The sequence below is a fragment of the Callithrix jacchus genome, chromosome 8 (genome assembly GCF_049354715.1).
Source record: "Callithrix jacchus isolate 240 chromosome 8, calJac240_pri, whole genome shotgun sequence".
Lineage (NCBI taxonomy): Eukaryota > Metazoa > Chordata > Mammalia > Primates > Cebidae > Callithrix > Callithrix jacchus.
Window position 1 is genome coordinate 116,258,537 of NC_133509.1, and position 17,591 is coordinate 116,276,127.

Genomic DNA, 17,591 nt, shown 5'->3' on the forward strand with positions numbered 1-17,591 from the left:
TGGAAGGCAGGGGTTGCAGTGAGCTGAGATAATGCCACTACACTCCAGCCTGGGCAACAGAGTGAGACTGCATCCCAGATTAAAAAAAAAAAAAAAGAAAAAAAAAGGATGGAATCAGGATTCAAATCCAGGCATTGTTACTTTAGCCTTGCTTGTTATTCTTTTTTGGTAAAATTTTTTTAAAAGTATAAAATACACAGAAAATAACATAAATCATACGTTTAAAGTTCAGTAGCTTTTTAGAAAGTAAAGACATGCAGGTACTAGCTCAAAAGACACATCCCCAGAAGACCCCTTTGTTCCCCCTTCCAATCACTGCCTCTTGCCCCAGGGTAATAACTATTCTGATTCTTAACACCATTCTGTAACTTGCTTGTTTTCAAACTTAGATAAATGAACTCATATAGGATGTTCTCTGTACCTTTATGAGATTCACCCATTTTATTGCAAGTGATGTGTTAATTTTTATTTATTTATTGTATTCAATTGTGTGAATGTGACACAATCTATCCATGTTAGTGTTGATGGACATTTGAGAGCTAGTGCGTCTATGAATATTCTTGTACATGCCTTTGATGCATACATACTTGCTTTTATCTTGGGTATCCAGGAGCAGAACTGTTCTGTCACTGGATATGCAAAGCGACTGTCCTAATTTACACTCCCACCCACTGTGTATACGTGTTCTGGTTGCTCTACATTTTTACTAACACTTGATAGTGCCTGTTATTTGCATTTTAGCTATGTGGGTGGGTGTGTGGTGTGTTATACTGTGGATTTTACTGAACTTACACCGATGAATACTGAAGGTATGTACCTTTTCATATGTTTATTGGCCATTTGGATAGCCTCTTTTGTGAAGTACCTTTTCAAGGCTTTTGTCCACTGGGTGGTCTGCTGTCTTTTTGTTGATCTGTAGAAGTTTTTTATATATTTAGGATATGACTTCTTTGTCATTATATATTTATTACAAATATCTCTTCCTCTTACGCTGCAGCTTGCCTTGAACTTTCTTAATGGTGGCTTTTGCTTCACAGACAGTTCATGTGATTTAATTCATCAATTTTTTCTTTTATGGTTAGTCCTTTTTAGATCTTAAGATGTATGTTTAAGGGACTTAAACTCATTAGAGATTGACTGGTGGGATTGTCAGTCAAGGTTCTCCACCCTGATGTAGTCACATGCTAACCTAAATCACTGCAAAACATTTTGCCTGGAATTTGGCTCTTTTGGAAAATGAAAGTGAATCTGCAAATGGTTGTTGCTCATTCATGAACATAGTGATACTCAGCAGAAACCATCTGCAAGTCCGTAACAGGGACCCAAGGCTGCTCTAGCTCCTGCCTTTTCTGAGCTTGGCCTTTCTGCTTGATTATTCAACTTTCCCTTCAACTCTGTGAGGAGCCCCCACCTTCGACTTGTAATACAATCTCCTTTTTAAGTTTTTTTTAAATTGCAACCAAATATATATTCTTTCTCTCTTTTAAAAATTTTTTTTTTGTGTGTGAAATGGAGTCTTGCTCTGTTGCCCAGGCTAGAGTACAGGGATGTGATCCTGGCTCCATTCTCATGACTCAGCCTCTGAGTAGCTGGGACTACAGGTACCATATTCTCTATTTTTTTTTTAAAGAGATGGAGTTTATGTTGCACAGGATGGAATGCAGTGACAATTCACAGGTGTGATCATGGAACACTGCAGCCTGGAACTCCTGGGCTTAAGTGATTTTCCTGCCTCAGCCTCTCAAGTAGCTGGGACTGCAGGTATATGCCATTGTGCCTGGCTGATGTTCTCTATTAATAGATGGCACTAAGCACAGACTTAAAGTCTGATCAGTCACACTGTCCAAACAAGAAATTTCACCTTCACGGAATTCAGTCCTTAACTTTTGTGACTGCAGAATGACGTCCTGACATCCCCAGAGATGGTTCTGCCTTGATACCACAGCAGGAAAAACAATGGCATTTTCACCTCATTTAGGGAAATGACGAGGAAATCCAGTTAAAACTGAGCATCCTCTCAATAAAGCAGACAATTTAAAAAATGCAATGGGACATTAACCCTTTAACAAATTAGTAAGCAAGGTCAGCTCTGCAGCTGTGTCTAAGCATAACTACTTTTTTAGCTGGCACTATAACAACAAACACTGATTATTTAAATGGAGAACAAACAATAATTTAGGTGGAATATTATTTAAATAATGAGCACTTCTATAAATCAAATATATCATGGATAGCAAGCATGGGGAGGTGAGCACCTACAGAAACTCTGACTGTTGTAACTGGAAGGGTATTTGGGGAATCATCTCCGTGATTACTCCCTGAGATCGTCTACATTTCATAAAATAAGAGCACAGGCCAGAATTAACAAGAGAGATTTAAAAAAACAAACAAAAAGAAATCACACCTTCAAGGGAGTCTAAGCTGGTGAGCCGTGCACATATGGGCATTTCTGGGTTGCATCTTCCGGAAGCATTTCAGAACCGGCAGTGTTGTGTCTTCAGCATGAACTAAGCGGGGGAAAGATCTTCATTCCTTGAGGTTGACTGAGTGTAATTTTTCAAAACAGTCAAAACTCACTTGGACTCAAAGCTAGTGAGTATACTTCTATAAATTTATTTTCTTTTTAAAAAAGGGACATTCCAAAGAACATGTGAGAGCTCTGGAGTCCAACTGACACTGGCTGGTGTGGGATTTCAAATAGAAAAGCCTAGCTGAGCCTTAATTTTCTTATACCTGAGAAAAGAATAGTCTACAGATGACCCTTGAACCACACGAGTTTGAACTGCACTTAAACGCAAATTTTCCTCTGCCTCTGCCACCCCAGATAACTGCTCCTCTTCCTCAGCCTACTCAACATGAAGGAGATGAGGATGATAATCCACTTACACTTAAGAAAAAGTAAATATATTTTCTCTTTCTTATGTTTTCTTAATATCATTTTCTTTTCTCTAGCTCACTTTATTGTAGGAATGCAGGCTATAGTATATATAACGCAAAAAATATGTGTTAATTGATGTTTTATTATTGGTAAGACTTCCAGTCTAGTTATGTTTTGGGGGAGTCAAGTTATATACGGATTTTCTACTGCTTGGGAATGGCATTCCTAACTCCCGTGTTGTTCAAGGGTCAACTGTATCTGATAGGCATGGCTGATAAATCAGATAATATATCTGAAGCTGTTACATCTTTGGCTTCTATTAGAAGACAGAAGCTAAAGGAGGATGGCTTTTATCTACTGAATATACACAGGCTCTGAACGGACTTTCCAAACAGAAATTTATGTTTGGAACACTGTCATTAGATTTACAAGGCTCTGGATTTATGCAATCTAGCTCAGACTCAGAAATTATTATTACTATTTATTATTTTTCTGAGACAGAGTTGTGCTCTGTCACCCAGGCTGGAGTGCAGGGGTGCAATCTCGTTTCACTATAATCTCTGTCTCCTGGGTTCAAGCAATTCTCATGCCTCAGTCTCCCAACTAGCTGGGATTACAGACACCCACCACAATACCGGCTAATTTTTGTAATTTTAGTAGAGACAGGGTTTTGCCAGGTTGGCCAGGCTTGTCTTGAACTCCTGACCTCAGGTGATCCGCCCACCTTAGCTTCCCAAAGTGGTGGTATTACAGGTGTGAGCCACCGTGCCCACCCTAGAAATTATTTTTTTTCTTTTTCTTTTTCTTTTTTGGTGAGATGGGGTCTTGCTCTGTCGCCCAGGTTGGAGTGCAGTGGCACAACTCGGCTCACTGCAACTTCTGCCTCTCGGGTTCAAGTGATTTTCCTGCCTCAGTCTCCTGAGTAGCTGGGATTACAAGCGTGTGCCACCACGCTCAGCTAAGTTTTGTATTTGTAGTAGAGATGGGGTTTCACCATGTTGGTCAGGCTGGTCTTGAACTCCTGACCTTGTAATCCACCTGCCTCGGCCTCCCAAGTGCTGGGATTATAGGTATGAGCCAAATGAATTATTTTTATTTATTTATTTATTTTTAAGGACAAGTTCCACATTTTATTTACATTTTAAGACTAACTTTAATCTCAAAATCTCAATTTTTGTTGACTTCACTTAAACTTAAATGCATGGTTTGTTAAACAAAGACTGTAAACAAATATTTACCATGTCTGTTACATGTAACACACAAGAATAGCTCTTAACAGAAATTCATCAACTCCCCCCAACATTTTTTATTATAAATACAGGTATCAAAACAATCCTGAACATATTTTTGATACTACTAGCAGTCAGCACCCACACCGCTTCAAAAATTAACACATTTGTGACAATATTCATTGTATCTGCTACGTTTTAAACAATTTCAACTGCAGCTCTTTCACTAAGCAAGATGGATAAAGCATGCCATTTCTGTTTTCTTTCTTGAGATTTTTACTTTTTAGAAACACACATGCTTCCACTGTCACCTGACACTTCTCCACACGCTTTCATCTTGTAAACCTGAATTCTATTTCGAGTACTCCAGGTTTATGTCTAAATGACAGTGCCTTAACAAGAGAAAAAAAATTGTGCTGCATTTTTCCTCCTGTTACCTGAAAATATAATGGGTGTCCATATATTAAATATATTCTTACAAACGTCCAGGTTATGTTTACCAGCTGGAATTCTTTTACTTATTGTGTGAGTATTTTGCATTGTGATATTTAATCAAGACATTAACGTGAGTAGAAGTTTGTTGATTTAAGACAAGTCTGAGATCCACTAAAATTAATTGTTGTATGTTTGTCCTTCTGGTGGCTGTGGAAGCTTCATATTTTCTTTGGACATTATTAGACGTCTTAGCTCTTGAAGTACAACTTTAATGCTATATGAATGTTGCCATTTTGCTAACACTGGTATGCTCTGGGCATCCACCATCCCACTGGAATTATTTACTCCATTCATATTAATTTTTGTTACAAATCTAACTGACGGAGGAGATTTGGGGTATAAAGGTCCACATTCTACTTTCAGGCTATATATTCTGTTTTCATAATTTGTCCTTGGTGGCCCAATAATCATGCCTGTCTACCTTGTAAGAAATTATTTTTAAAAGAACACTGAGCAGACAAAACCTAATCCCAGAATTCTATGTGCTAAAGGTGGGACATGTATTCAACGGTGTCCATGTTGGTGTCTAATAAGTCCTAACCACTCATGCTACAACTCTACATCCATCCCTAATAACCCATCGGCAGGGGAGGGAGTGGAGAAGAGAGGGCAGCTATTGGTCCAAGGGAGAATGAAAGAACTGAAGGAGAAAACAGAAATTCTCAAGAGACAACCAGAGTCACCCAGAGGACATGGTTTTACCCATAGATACATATACACGGAAGGGTTATGGAAGGATTAGAGAGAGTAAGGCTGCTTTAAAAGGCTGTCTCTTCAATATTCCAAAAGGCTGGACTCTGGGGTCATGGAGAACAGTCTAGGCTTCTTATAGGAGTGCTTTATTTGGTTCAGCAACCAGATTAACCTTTCTCCAGTGTTGGCCTAAAATCTTGCTTTGCCCTGCTTCTAAGAGAATGGAAATAGGTTGTCAAAATTCTAAAAAAAAAAAATTGGTTACCTTGACTCCTGAGCCTCAGTATCCTTATCAATAAATGAGGGAAATCATACTTAAATCACAGTACTATGCAAATTAAATGAGATCTCATGAAAAGCATTAATTACACTGGCACATGGCAGTTGCTTGATAGATAACAGTTACTGTTATTGTTGGCTTTAAACAAACAATGAGGTACCAAATACTGGATCTGAGCTACTAAAAAGATAATCTACAGATAGAGAAAAAAATTTAGTCTGTATAATTCTAGAATTGTCTAAATCTTGGCTTGAAGAATAGCTATCACATCTTGAATGTACATTTATTGTCTCCAAATACTTTTACCTTCTCATTTATTTATATATACTTTACAATTTTACTTAGAGAATTTTCTAAACCAGTTAATTATCCTTGAGAAAATCTATTAATAAATCCCTAGGTCTTATGCTCTGCAAATCTGACCCTTCCTTGGAAGTGCAGAGCTAGAGGATGAGGTTCCACTATAAAACATTCTTTCTAGGCAATCCCTAGGACTGTGCATGGAGCTCAGGAATCTTATTTTGTTTTGATCATGATTTTGTATCTAAGGGCATAGTTTGTGGAGGAGGTATCCTAAAGAGGGAAGAAAACAGGAACCATCCTTTCTATCATCATTGCCTCTTCCAAATAACAGACAGGCATGTATTTCCTGTAGAGAGTTAGGGACAATGTGCCAAAGACAGGAAGAGCCTGGGCCAAAGGTGGTGTTACCTTATTTGAGAATCCTCTGCATAGATGACCACACTTACGTTTCAAAACAGCAGTTCTCAAATGGTTCTATGTCCATGGTCACTTTGGAAGAGTAGCAGGTCAAAAGATCATATATGTAGTACTCTGATTTAGAGATGGGAGACCTGCCCTTTGGCCACCAAGAAAATCCATTATTTAATACCCTAGGAATCAATTTCCACATTTTAAAATGAGGGGGCTGAATTGGATGATCCTGAATTCATCCTTTCTTTAAAACCCTATAATTCGTGGCTATTCTTCTTCTGCTTTATATTATGAAAGACAACAATGTAAGCCACCCAACTTTGGCCAGAATGAATTAAGAGTATTACACTGCTTTTGTTAAGACACAAATAAAAGAAACAGTAAAATAAAAATTCACATTAAAGATAAAACACATATAAGTATAAGGCCATCCTGCAGTCATTGCCAGGAGATCTGCCTACTTGTTTTGTGATATGCCTGCTTGTCATACACTTTTTCTCTTACACAGAACAGTATCTGTGAACACTCAAAATGGGTCATTTAATTTCAACCCATGAAAAACTAAGAGAAACTCTAGGTACAGATAGATGGACCAGTGTGAGTAGCATCTCCTCCCCATTCAATGTGGTCAACAAGTGAGTGGCTGGCAGCATTAGGAACAGATAGTAAGGTTTACGTAAGACTGAGAAGTCTAATTGCCCTCCAAACAGCTAAGTATCCAAATGTTATTGATAAACTAATTATGGCTAACATTTATTGAGGACTTACTACATGCGGGCCCTAAAATGATATGCTTTATATATATCTCATTTAATATTCAATTATCCCTCCTATTCCATGCACCAGGACACTCTGCTGCATTACACTGATACCTCTTTTACAGCAGAGGTGGACAGGAAACCTCCTGTTTCCTCTCCCCTGTGTCCTCTTTCCAGGTCCAGTGATTCACATTCCTTCCCCTCAAGCCTGAAAGTCCTGAGGAAATGGAGCATCCAGGAAGTTTGATATGTGACTTGCTCTCTGACTTTTCATAGGTGTTTTCTTCTAAGTGCAAAGGATTCAAGGACTAATTCTCTCTTCTACAGTGAGTCAACAGGTGCCACTGATATCCCTTGAGTACTTGTTCCCTAGTAGGCATCAGTGTGCAGGGTAGGTTTGAGCTAGGATTTGAGCCAAACAGCAAGTATATGGACAAGGAGAAGAGGGGAGAGTAAGCCTGGGACTTAGATGACCACTTCCTGGATAATAGGGCTGAATTTATATTCTTTTTTGTATTGCGCCTAGTATTATATCCAGCCATCAACAGGTTAAGAAGCAGTATAATATACCAGAAAGAGTAAGGAATGGGAGGCAGGAGAAGAGTATGGGAAAAGGTCTCTTGTGCCCTCATTCCTGCCTAATCATCTCTGTTCTGCTCTGCCCGCCTCTCCTACTCACCTCTCCTCCTACCCCAACAGAACCCGTGATATTGAGAAGTACCAAATGTCACAAGGGGTGTTTCTAATTTGTGAAGCTTGAAGGAGAAAAGAAAATGCTGAATATCTCTGCAAGGTATCTATTAAAAACGGTAACCATTTTTAAAATCATACTAGGAGCCAGGTACTGTACAAAAAAAGATTTCTTAGATGATCTTATTTCCTTCTCACACGAATCCTGTGACAGAGACATTCTATTAACTCTACATAAAATTGAAGAAAATGAGGCATAGAGGTTAAATAACGGCTTCTAGTTGTAGAGTTAGGAGGTGACAGAGCTGAAATTTAAGAGAGGCTTTGCCACTGACAAGAAAGGGATTGGCTTTGTAAATAATTCTGTTAAAGTGTTTTTTCCCACAGGTCTAGAAAGAAGCAGATCCCTAGGAAACAAAGAGAATGCTTACAGGAGACTTTCTCTGGAAACCAGTCAGGGGACATCAGATAGGAAAGCACCACATTCAAACATTTTTGTTTTGCATATTTTTTGTAAATGAAGGATTGGCCAATTAATATTGCCCGATGAGACATGTGAGCCTTATGATTTGGCTACTTATCAACTCAACACAATTATTTCCTGGTCTTTAGCCAACATGGCATGTCTCTTCATAAGTAAGTGAATAAGCAGAACGGACACACGTGTGTGTGTTCACATGCACATGCTTCTGTGTATAGCATGTGTGCAGCATGAGTATCAAGCCTACAGGCCCACCTTGCATTCTTGGCTAAAATTCCTTCTTCCTCAAAGAAGAGAGATCATGTGATTGTCTTAGTCATTTTTCTTTTCCTGAAATGACTCTGGGACGGATATAGTCTGCTGGGATCTAAGCTCCCAACTGGACTAAGCAGGCATAAAAAGGCAGGCTACTAACACCCTTTTTGCTGGCAAAAAGGGACCTCTGACAACTATGCAGAGCAAGTCTGGCTTTTGTCATGAAAGCTAAATTCTTAGGGAGAGAAGTCAGGAAAGCTTTTATTGGTCTTATCTGCCCATACTCTTTTATCTACAGCCATCCTCAGGGTAAAGCACAGAGGCTGCTTCACTTCTTGAAGGTACAGAGCTTATGCTTTCTACTGAAACTGAATTTGCATAGAAAAACTCCCCTGAACTACTTACTCTGTAACTTGCAAACTCAAAAAGAATAAAAGAATTTGTACCTTCTAATTCAATCAACTTCTCCCCACGTCTCCTGTACTTAGCAGATGAATATCCTTTGTATCTCCAACCTAAGGAATTCTCCCCCTTGCCCTCCAGGATCTAGACTTAGCCTTGCTGCTTAAAATCAAATTGCCTTTCACTGTTTAAACATAACAGGTGTAATGGCTACCTCCGGCTTCATGATGTATTTGCTTGTACTGAACATAACTACTGGTTTGCAGGAACCTGCCAGTCCTGTTGAGAATTGGTAATTTTTGGCCGGGCGCGGTAGCTCACACCTGTAATCCCAGCACTTTGGGAGGCCAAGGTGGATCACCTGAGGTCAGGAGTTCGAGAACAGCATGATCAACATGGTAAAACCCCGTCTTGACTAAAAATACAGAAATTAGCTGGGCGTGGTGATGCATGCCTGTAATCCCAGCTACTCAGGAGGCTGAGGCATGAGAATCACTTGAACCCAGGAGGCAGAGGTTGCAGTGAGCCACTGCACACCACTGCAATCCAGCCTGTGTGACACATAAGCCTCTGTCTCAAAAAAAAAAAGAAAGAAAGAAAAGAAAACAGAAAATTGGTAATTTTTTAAAAGCAAAATAATTTCTGCAATTCAGACAACTTTTTGTGTGCATGTTATCATCTTTTGGTAGCAAATGCTTTGTGCTATTACACAACACTGCCGGTAAGAATTCTATTTAAGAAACATGTCCTTGCTTGTAAGGCTTGGCAGTCAAAAGAGAAGGACTCTGACAGGCAAACTAATTAAATGGGCAAAGCCCCATGCTTTCATTGCTCTTCTTGTCATTGTCTTCCTGGTACTCCTCCCTTCCTACCTCTCTCTCTCTTTGTCTACAATTTCCATTCTAGATACTATCTTCTATAATCTCCTTCAGGGCCTGGCCTCATTCCATGGTTTCTCACAAAAGACTTATTAGTCCCATCAAGGAAAATCAAAACCTATCTCATGATCAGATCGAGGACAAGAACCCAGAAAGTTTTGTTTTGTTTTAATTTCCAGTAACATATTTTGGGTCCGAGGGGTAGATAATAAAGGAAGAGAAGAAAAACAGAGAAAGTAAATCTTAAGATCCTTGAGGACAGAGGCTATGATAGAATCGTCTTTAGACCCTCTATAAAGCCTGACAGACCTTCTGTCATTCAGTGAATGTTTACTGCCTGACTCCTACATGCAGATACGATGGTGAACAAAACAGATTGGGCGCTTGCTTCACAAGTCTTTAGGCTTACAGTGAGTGAGAAAATTAATTAAAAAAAAAAAAAAAAAAAAAAACCAGACCAGGCACGGTGGCTCACTCCTGTAATCCCAACACTTTGGGAGGCCGAGGCGGGTAGATCACTTGAGGTCAGAAGTTTGAGACCACTCTGGCCAACATGGTGAAACCCCATGTCTATTAAAATTATAAAAATTAGCCGGGCATGATGGCGGGTGCCTATAATCCCAGCTACTCTGGAGGCTGAGGCAAGACAATCATTTTAACCCAGGAGGTGGATGTTGCAGTGAGCCAAGATCACACCACTGGGCTCCAACCCAGGTGACAGAGCATCAAAAAACAAATAAACAAAAAACCATACATATATATATATACATACATACATACACATACACACACACACACACCAATGAAACAGGTCATTACCAAGTGTGGTTAGGTATGATGAAAGAAAATAACAAATTTATATAGGAACATCAACTGGAAGCCCTGATCTAGCTTGAGGTTCAAGGAAGGCTTCCCTGATGAAGCAGCAGTGAAGCACAGAGGTGATATGGTGTGTGATTAAGCGTTAGGGAAGAGTAAGCGACAGAGCCCTCCAGTGCCTTGCAAATTATGACTTCAATGAAGCAAAGCCTGTTCTACTTTTAAAACAACTGGAATCCTGCTTTTTTGCATGTAGGAAGAGATACAACACAAATTTTGGAAATCTCATCCAAGTCTTTCATTTTACATGTAGTGAAATTAAAATCCCCATATGAGCTGGCCAAGGCCACTTCCTGGTGGGACAAGACCTCCAGGCTTCTGGTGCCCAACCCAGTGCTCTTCTGACTACACTGCCAGAATGGCAGTTTCAGTGGCCACACAAACTTCAAGGCAGTGATAATGGGGCCCTGAAACTTACACAAGATGAAAGGGCTTATCCTATATTCAAATGGTCTATAGTGGGATAAAGGTAAAAGCTTCGAAAAACTGAATTCTGTGCTGTTTGTGAAGAAAGATCAATATATCCAGGTATGTTTGACAAAAATGTATTTGTAAACCAGCAACAAAGAGTGAACCAGGCAGATTTTCTGGCCGACATGCAAAGTGAAAACAAGATTTAGATGTACTCATGGTACTGTGGAAAAGTGATCCATCAATCTAAAGTGATAGTTAAGGCCTATTGATTCTCTGCATTAACCCAGCAAGAATCACAATTAGCCCTAAGTTCTGATTATCACCACACCTGAGCCTTCCCTGCCTCTTACAGAGATCACAAGAAACAGGCCTGAGTAAGAGGTGACGCATTTTATTACATGCTGTGAAGCCCCGGGAACTTAATACCATTTAATCAACTTTCCTCTGTAGCTTCCCGTTGTTCTTCTCTTTACAACACTGCTACACCAAATAAGCAACTTAGTTTCACAGCTTTGCCTCTTTTTTGTGATGTATTTATTCCAGACCTTTCTGCCACTTAGCACTTGTATAATCAGACTGGAAATGGGGATGAGGGTGTAAATTGTATTGAAAAAGAGATCACGAATAAAAATCAACAAATGTGAAAAAAAAAAAAGAATAATATGTCCTTTTTTCATTTTGTTTTGTTTTTAGAGATGGGGGATTACTCTGTTGCCCAAGGTGGCGTGAAATGGCACAATCATGGCTCACTGCAGCTTTGAACTCCTGGGCTCTAGCAATCCTCCCACCTCAGCCTCCCAAAGCCTTGGGATTACAGGGGTGAACCACTGCACCTGGCCTAACACCTCCATTTTGCATTCTTGGTTAGATTTTCTCAGTAAATGACGAGGTACAGAGTTGGTTAGAAGAATGGTAAATGCAGAGGAAAACCTACATTCTGGTCCAGTCTGGCATCTCCAAATTTAGACGTGAACACAGGCAAGAGCTTTTACTATCACTCTACTTGCTAAGCAATAATAGTAAGAGAAAGGTTTGAAATGTTGCCAGGAATTAGATTTCAGGAGAGGCCTCCTTTAGAAGGCAGTAAAAGATGCTACTGGCTACAGATGAAACCTTAATTCTTTCCTTACTCAACACCCCTTCAAGGGACAAAAGATTGGAAATGTCTCTTCAATCAAAACAAGATCTTGCTCTGCCTTTCCATGATTATTAGCGCCTGCTTTGTGCTGATCTCTTTGTCTCCAAAAAGAAGCTGCTTTATTGAAACATCATAGAAAACACAGTTGTCCCCTGAGACAATGAAGTCGCCTGCACACAGGCATTTCCAACGTAGGCAGGGCTGGCAGAATTCTCAACCTGTTGCTATAGTAGCAGAAAGAATGTGATTCCAGCAGCTCTGCTGAGATCCATATCCAAATCCCTCCTGCTCCTGCAGAGAACATTAACCCTTTACTGTCCTTTCTCAGGGGCAGAAATACCTGGGAAGAATCCCAAATATTTCTTAGGAGCTGGATGCTGTATAGTCTTAGCATCTGCTCATTCACTTGTTCAATACCTATTAACGTTCTATTATGTTGGCTCCCAGATTTTAAGGGGTAACAAGTCAGACATGGCCCTTGGCATTGAGCAAGAAGGAGGAGGATATGAAATTATTGCTCAAATAATACATTATGTAGCATTGGTATATATGAGAGACACATGAGGTTCACAGCAAAAACATCACTAGAGAGATAACAACCTGTGCAAGATAACCAGCTTATCTATTAGTTGTAGCAGACCCTATATATTCTGGGCCATTGCAATTGTTTGATTGTTTGCATGTGTTAATTTGAGAAGAATACCATTAGAAATGCCAATCATATCATGCCTCCTACAAAACATTAGTTAAAATACGTTGTTTAATTACACCAATTTCTTCACGTAATACAGAAACAGTATCATCTGTCAGGGAACCACTGCTGAACATGAGGTTATGATCCCTCATTTACAGTCACCAGGTAACAGAAATGGCAGGTGAGGGCTCAGAAAACATGTAAAGGCAGCACCATTAGCAGCACAAAGACCCGGTGAGGACTTCTAAATAGTCTCCTCCCCATCTATTTCTGTGGTCAGGGCAATAATGAAGAAACTTCAGGAAGTGCAATTTAGGAATGACCTATAATCCAGCTTACTTTCTCTAACAGTGTGGTATGGAAATCTCATATTGTGAAACACCTTCCAGCCAGGAAGCACAAATAGTAGGGAAGCAGGGTTTCGTAGGAAGATTAACTCAGTAAGTAATGCTATACTCAATAAGTAATGCTTGTTTTGGGAAACGAGGCACTATCAAGCAGATTGCCAAGAAAAAGCTGAAAAAACAAGAAGACAGGTGGCTAATCTCAGTTGGCCAATAGATGTGATCTCAGGAAGGTTACATAATCCTTTGTACCTGAGTTTCCTCACAGGTAAATCTGATACACCATGGTGTTAGTTCATTTTGCGTTGCTATAAGGGAATACCTGAGACTGGGTAATTTATGAAGACAAGAGGTTTATTTGGGCTCATGGTTCTGTAGACTGTACAAGAAGCATGGCAGCAGCATCTGCTTTTGGTGAGGACTCAGGAGGCTTTTAATCATGGTGGAAGGTGAAGAGTGAGGAGGCATGTCACATGGCAAGAGAAAGAACACTCTAGGCTCTTTTAAACAACCAGCTCTTGAGTGAACAGAGGGAGCACTCACTCATTAACAAAGGGAGGGCACACAAGCCATTCATGAGGGATCTGCCCTCAGGACCCACACTTTCCCCCCAGGCCCCACCTCCAAAATACGGGATCACGTTTCAACATGAGAATTGGAGGGGACAAGTATACAAACCGTACTAGCCACATATATCGAAAGGCACAGAATGATCGATAGCAAAGCCTGTAAATTAGTGGCCTAAATTAAAGTGCTTTATTCTTCTTAGTCATACCATAAAACATAATTTCTGCCCTGGAGAATATCTGAGAATCTCAATCATATCAACACTGGTTTTCTGTTTCAATGAGAGAGGCTCAGGCCCCATGCCATTCACAAAACAAATCAGGGAAAGATGTGTAATCAGGAAGGGACAGTCTCACCAAAATCTCTTTTAACCCCTGGCACTGTTGGGCTAGACTACGGGAAAAGGTCCCAGTGTTCAGAGTAGATGGAAACTCATTCCTTTTCACCTGAGAAAAAGGGGATGACAATAAAGGGATATCATGTGATCTAAGGTAATGAGACCACCCACATAATAACCCTCCTGGATCTGGGCAGTGAATAACCAAGCCCAGTAACCCATACTCTTTTACATTTTAGAGGATACAGTGGGAATGGAAACAGAGGCATTCATTCTACAGGGATTCCAATGCCATTTCTGCAGCTAATAAATTTGAAATACCATCAGGAGTTTCTATCTATCTATCTATCTATCTATCTATCTATCTATCTATCCATCCATCCATCCACCCACCTACCTACGTATCCATCCACCCACCCACCCACCCACCTACCTACCTACCTACCTACCTACCTACTTACCTACCTACCTACTTATTTACTTATTTATGGAAGTTTCTTTTTGAGGTGGAGTCTCGCTCTGCCACCCAGGCTGGAGTGCAGTGCTGCAATCTCAGCTCACTGCAACCTCCACCTCCTGGGTTCAAGCAATTCTCCTGCCTCAGCCTCCTGAGTAACTGGGATTACAGGTGCACACCACTGTGCCCAGCTAATTTTTGTATTTTCACCATGTTGGCCAGGCTGATCTTGAACTCCTGACCTCAAGTGATCTGCCAGTCTTGGCCATCCAAAGTGCTAGGATTACAGGTGTGAGCCACCGTGCCCAGCAGGAGTTTCTTTCCCTTCAAATTCCTTTAGACAGATCATAGGGGCTATGAGTCCCCTGCTTACTTCCACATCACAAGGAGCAGAAGATGGCTCCAGAGGATGCACATTTCTCTGCCTCTGGGTTATTCTAGGGTCCAGCTAGGACTTCAGAAGCCTTCCAAAGCAGAAAAAAAATGCAACCTCCTCCTCATACACCCTTCCCCCACTGGCAAAGAGTATTTTAATTGCCCTATTTCTTCACTCTTCGCCATATCCATGCCCTTTGCCACAACTATTTGCAGCTTCTCACACCAAAAAGTGAAATAGGCTGGACCTGGTGGCTCACACTTGTAATCCCAGCACTTTGGGAGTCGAGGCGGGCAGATCACTTGAGGCCAGGAGTTTGAGACCAGCCTGGCCAACACGGTGAAACCCCATCTCTAGTGAAAATACAAAAATTAGTCAGGTGTGGTGGCAGGTGCCTGTAATTGCAGCTACTCAGGGACTGAGGCACAAGAATCACTCGAGGCTGGGAGATGGAACCTGAGATCACACCATCGTACTCCAGCCTTGGTGTCAGAGTAAGACTCTGTCTCAAAAAATATAATAAAAAATTTAAAAAAAAATTAAAAAGTGAAATACATTTCCTTGCCCCTTGACAAACTCCACGTGACTTTCTTTGACCAACAGGATGTTAACAGATTAATGATATCAGAAGCTTAAATTGAGCATGTTATTCTCGTGGAGATGGCAGAGATGGGCTTGAATAACAGGCTCAAGCTAGCAGCTGGTGCCAAGGGAAGGATGAGAGATGTGGCATAAAGCTACCCACCTCTGAGCCCAGCCTAGAATCAGCCAATTGCCCCCCTCAAACTACAGACATGGGGATTAAGAAATGCACATTGTTAACAAAGAAAAAAATTAAAAATAAAAAAAACAAAAAAAGAAAAAGAGAAAAAAAGTAAAAAGAAAAAATAAACAAGATATAACAACAACAACAAAAAAAAAACCTAAAAAAAAGAAATGCACATTGTTGTATAAAACAGATTTTGTGGTTGTTTGTAACACAGCATTATTGTAAGCAACAACTGGTACACACACCATAGTAAAATTTCACCTATAATTTAATGGTTAAAATACTGTTTGCTTTGTTTTCTTAATACATGATAAATAATTGATATCTGAGTTTTTTTTATTAGGCTCTAAGATCTTCAGAGCAAGGTCCTATTACATTCCCAGTGTCCAGGATTTATTCATGAGTCCACATCAGATTGTAAACCCCAGGGAGACACAATGGTAAACAATATACAATTCTAGCCATCAATCTGCAACTGTCGATTCTTCCTGTCTAGCATCTGGGTTAGTTTTGGCCAAAGGTGATCATAAAGTTTACTTTTGCAGCTAGAAGTACATGAAGTCAGTAATGAACTGCATGTTATTTGCTTAAGTAGAGATGAACTGGAATCACTGCATCTTTCAGTAATGGAGGGATTGGCAAGACTCTTGAATTATTGGGTTTTAATCCTGGCCAATAATCAGAGCTTTAAAAATTGCAGGTTCTGAATCTTCATCTACAGATATTTGATTGAATACTCTAGTACAAGGCCTAGGCATCTGTGTTAAAAATGTCTCAGAGTAATTCTGACAATCATAAGGATTGAGGACTCACCACCCCAATTAATAGAACTCCTCCATCCAATGATTGAATCTCTTCTACTGAGTTGAACTAAGGATCTATAATGACATTAATAGACCCCAAAAGGGGACCATTACCAGGGAACTACATGTATCAGTCAGCTATATTAGTATAACAAACCATTCCAAAACTCAGTAGCTTAAAACAATAAGCATTGGGAGAACGATCCAAGATGGCCGATCGCTAACATCCCGGGATTGCAGCTCTCAGGGAAGGCACGGAGAACTAGAGGACGCCACACTTTCAGACAAAGTCTGGATGCTCAAGGAGCAGAAGATCCCCCAGTGGTGGAGACACACGAGTCGCCAGCGCGACTCTCGTGGTCGGCACAGCGGTTCCACCAGCACCTCGACGCGGCAGCGCTCGGCGCAGAGTAAACGGGACCGGTTCCCCTTCTGACCCAGGTTTGGAGCCCCGGGAAGGCAGAGTTGCCTACTAGGGACACAAGAAGGAAGCCCGACAGGAGAATCCTGGGCAGAAAAGCACCATCAGTTTTAACGCCGCTGCTCTGGCCCTGGGAACTAACAACCTGGACGTCCACTCAAGAGACCTAATCTGAAAGTTGGTAATTTCAAAGACGACAGGAGGATAAATTTACAATGAAGGGAAGAAACCAGCGTAAAAAAGCTGAGAATACTCAAAGTCAGAACGCCTCTCCCTCTAAAGATGATCACAGTTCCACATCAACAATGGAACAAGGCTTGATGGAGAATGAGCGCCTCCTGATGACAGAATCACTCTTCAAGGAATGGATAATAACAAACTTCGGTGAGTTAAAAGAACATGTTGTAGCCCAACGTAAAGAAACTAGGAACTTTGAAAAAAGGTTTGATGAAATCCTATTGAGAATAGACAACTTAGAGAGGAGTATGAGTGAATTAATGAAACTGAAGAATACAATACAGGAACTCCGAGAAGTATGCACAGGTTTAAACACTCGAATTGTTCAAGCAGAAGAAGGGATATCAGAGGTCAAAGTCCAACTTAATGAAATAAAACGTGAAGAAAAGATTAGAGAAAAAA

At 40.4% G+C, this 17,591-nt stretch overlaps 1 protein-coding gene and 1 pseudogene across 18 annotated transcripts in view; both read right to left on the minus strand.

The window, feature by feature from the left end:
- The window catches only part of STON2 (stonin 2), a 189,125-nt gene that overhangs the window by 37,544 nt on the left and 133,990 nt on the right, over positions 1 to 17,591 (minus strand). The gene's annotated exons all lie outside the window — the stretch shown is intronic.
- On the minus strand, positions 4,586 to 5,147 carry LOC103795866 (ubiquitin-conjugating enzyme E2 variant 2 pseudogene; annotated as a pseudogene).